Raw genomic sequence first — 3,694 nt, forward strand, 5'->3', positions numbered from 1 at the left:
TTATTACCTCATCACATTGGTGACTCATGTTCATTTTGGAGTCGATTATGACTCTAAGGTCCCTTTCTGCAGTTGTGCTGCTTAGAATGGTCCCTCCTAGACTATAGGAGAGCTGATAATTCTTCCTCCCCAGGTGCAACACATGACACTTATCCCTGTTAAACTTCATCTTATTCCATTCCACACACCTGAATGGGTCAGGCCCATCCATGCAGATCCTACTCTATGCAGCCTTCTTACTTGATAACTCAGCTTTCTCACACACCCTCACTGGGCCCTCTACTCTGCCCCCCTCACTAGGGCTCTCATCCTTATGCCTTTTGCCTCTCCTCTCTATGGGTGAACCCACCAGGTCATGGGGGGATGAGGCTATATGGCATCCCATCCTCACCTTTCACTAGGAAGGCACTGGTGTGGCATTTCCTGGGGACCACCCTGCCACAGGCCGCCCCACCTCACCATCCTACCCTAGCAGGGTGTCATTTTGAGTCATTCCCCAGGACCAGGAACCTCCTCCATCCCCGTAGTTCTTCCTCTATCACAGCATGGTTCAGAGGAATTACTTTTACCATCTTATCAATTATGACAGAACCTTTAATTTCAGGATTGTTACATTGTGGTGCCCAAGATAAGAATACAAGCTGGTGTATAAACCTGAGACTTTCCCTGATGTCTTCTCAGAGATCGTTCACTTTTGGCCTGGGTGGCTCTTACTTTGCTCGTTTCCCTCCACAGAGTGGGTAGGTTTGAGAGGACACAGGAAGGTGCAAGAAAATGGAAACTTGGTATCATCTCCCTGTCCACTGTCCAGAGGAGCTAAGGCAGAACAGCTGGGGTGGGTGAGTAAATTACTGACAATGTAGGCAAGAAAAAATCAGGGAATGTATGTCTCAGATGGGTAAGCACAGGCAATGAACTGCCAGTATTAGACCTGGTGGGATGTGTTTTTAGGAACAACCCCCTTTTTATGCCTATGTCTAAAGCAAAAGTTAATATAGGGGCTAGGTTAGCTTGATAGTGAGCAACCTTCACCCTTTTGCTGCAGCAGGAAACAGACTCCTACTTTCCTTGGTACTCTTTCCCTTAGGTACAGTGAAGCATGCAGTTAGTTCTTAAAGAGCTCTCTCTGGAGCTTCAAGTTGAGCAGCAAAGATTGGGGGGCTCTGCTATTTTGATGCTCCTTTGCAAAGTACCCTGGGGCAGAATTAGGTGAAGAGCAGGAGAGCTTCTCTCTGCAGGGCTGATCCATCTTTTGGGTGGCATTTCTGAAATGTGCTGGGGAATACCGCTGCACAAGCAAACCCTGCCCACTCACTCCCACTCTATGTGTACCTCCCACTGGAAGACCAATCACACAGCTGCTTCTGGCACATGCCCAGCACCGCTGCCAGGCACCTAGTGTGCCGTGTGTACTCATGACCCAGCTCTGCTTTTGACAGCAGCTCCCTGACACCTGTCATGCAGCAGGCATAGCCTTGGCAGATAGTAGACACCTATGGTTTTCATAGCAGCAGTCCTGAACACAGGCCAGCACAGTGCAGACCTACTGAAAGGCCTCACGGACAGGATTTGCCTTGGGAACTGTGGGTGAGAGAAATGGCGTTGCTAAGTTTCAAGGCATCCAGGCTTTCTATGTACAAATCTGCAGGCTGTATCTGTATTGTCTGCTTGCTTCTTTTGTGTGCACTTCCTATTTGTTCTGCAGCTAAAATGCATGATTTGGGGGAATGTATTCTGCAATTAAAATGCATGATTTGGGGGAAATCCCAGAGAGATCTTCATGGGACTGCATGCTAATGGTCTTGCTGGATTTAACCACATTCTGAGCATTCATGAAATAAAAATGACAAGGAATTAAACTTGCATGCCTCTCCAGCATGAGTTAACCAAGGCAGGTAATGAGTAAATGAACAGGGGTCCGGTGACTCGAACCCTGTGTAAATTTGGGCCCCATGTTTGTCAGGCAGTTAAATTAGCCAGATGATTCCAGCTTCCATGGAGCTCCCACCCCAGGATAAAAGAAAAATATCCCATTTTAGAATATCTAAGTATATGAAAGTAGCATTAACAGAAGCATTTTCTGTGCTGCTCAGGGACTTTGACACACACCTCCCATTCACTTCAGAAAGGATCACATGCCTAAAACTCCTGGCAGCTCTTTGAAAGCATGCCCCTGAGGGTTTACCAGAAACTCATAAAAGGAAGTAGTGACATTCAGAGAAAAAGCTGAAGCCCCCTGCTTTGCAAATATCACTGGGTTCTTTGAAAAGCAGCTGATCCTTGATACCACATAGTGTTATAGCCAGATGTTACGGGTGACTTAAAAGAGATGGACAGCAGCACCTGCATCTTCCATGTACAATGTTCTAGTCAGGGATTGACACTAATGACACACACAGGGACAAATCCTCAGCTACACAGCGCTACCAACCTACTGAAGTCAAGGGAAGACCATTGATCAATACCTGCTGGGAACATGACCTGCTGATTGTAAAAGGAGCTGTGAAAATAACAGGAGCCCAGAAAATAGAAGTTAAAACCTGCTTCATGAATCAGATAGGAAAATTTTATCCTAAAACTAGACCCTGGCAAAATAGTTGTTGCTTTATGATCTTTTTAAAATGGAGGGTTTCATGGAGGATCTTCCCAGTTTTTCCTGTTTTAATGTCACTTCATTCCTCCACCTTCCCTATCCTCTTCATTTCTTTCTACATCAAACCCAGCTCCCCTGTCAGTTCAAGTGTAGGTACTTATCAGAGGGGAAGTTAGTAACATAAGTTGGAGTAATGAGGAAGAGAGCACCTGGGAGACTTTCCTGAGCTGCTACAGGCTTCCTTGAAATGTCATTTAAGGTGAAATCCAGTAAGGGCCATAGGTGTAGGGCTAATTGACCACCTCCATGAATAGAAATTAGCTGCCTTCAGCCACAGAAGAGGCATCCCCAGTACACCTTAAGCATGGAAAGACAGGTGCCAAAGAATAGCATGCTGAGCCCAAGAACCTGCCATAGGAAGCATAGAAGTGATGGGTGCACCTTGTGGCGGGCCAGTAGGGGGTGCTCCTGCGTTGAGTTACCCACCTCCCTGTGCCCGACCACCTTCCAGGCTCTGAGTGCCTCCCTAGGGATGCCTCATGTCTGGCTGACCCCCTTCCTGGAGCACACTCGCTAGCCTGGGGGTAACGTAAGCTCACCACATGTGGCAGGCCAGTAGGGGGCGCTTCTGCATTAAGCCACCCACCTTACTGTGCCCGACCACCTTCCAGGCTCTGAGTGCCTCCCTAGGGATGCCTCATGTCTGGCTGACCCCCTTCCTGGAGCACACTCGCTAGCCTGGAGGTAACGTAAGCTGCCACCACCCCGAGAAGGGACTGTCTTGGCCCTGTGTCCTCGGGTAAACACAGACCTAATAGTCCTATGGGTACTCGACCCAGTACAGGTGCTTGGGGCACTTCCCCAAGTTGGGGGCCAAAAAGGAAAGTCTCTCTTAGTCCGCAGACCCAAGTGGCCTCCTAGGCATAATTTAGACCCACCCCTCAAACCAATACTTCACCTCCGTTTTCTTGGAGTCATTATTGACTCCAAGATGAACATGGGCCGACAATGCGAGGTCATGGTTGGCAGGGCTAACCGGACCTTGTCGTGCATCCACAGGTGCATCTCGAGTAGAGCCAAGGAGGTGATCCTCCCCCTCTA

Source organism: Gavialis gangeticus, unplaced genomic scaffold, assembly GCF_001723915.1.
Source record: "Gavialis gangeticus isolate Ggan-Ray unplaced genomic scaffold, GavGan_comp1, whole genome shotgun sequence".
NCBI lineage: Eukaryota > Metazoa > Chordata > Crocodylia > Gavialidae > Gavialis > Gavialis gangeticus.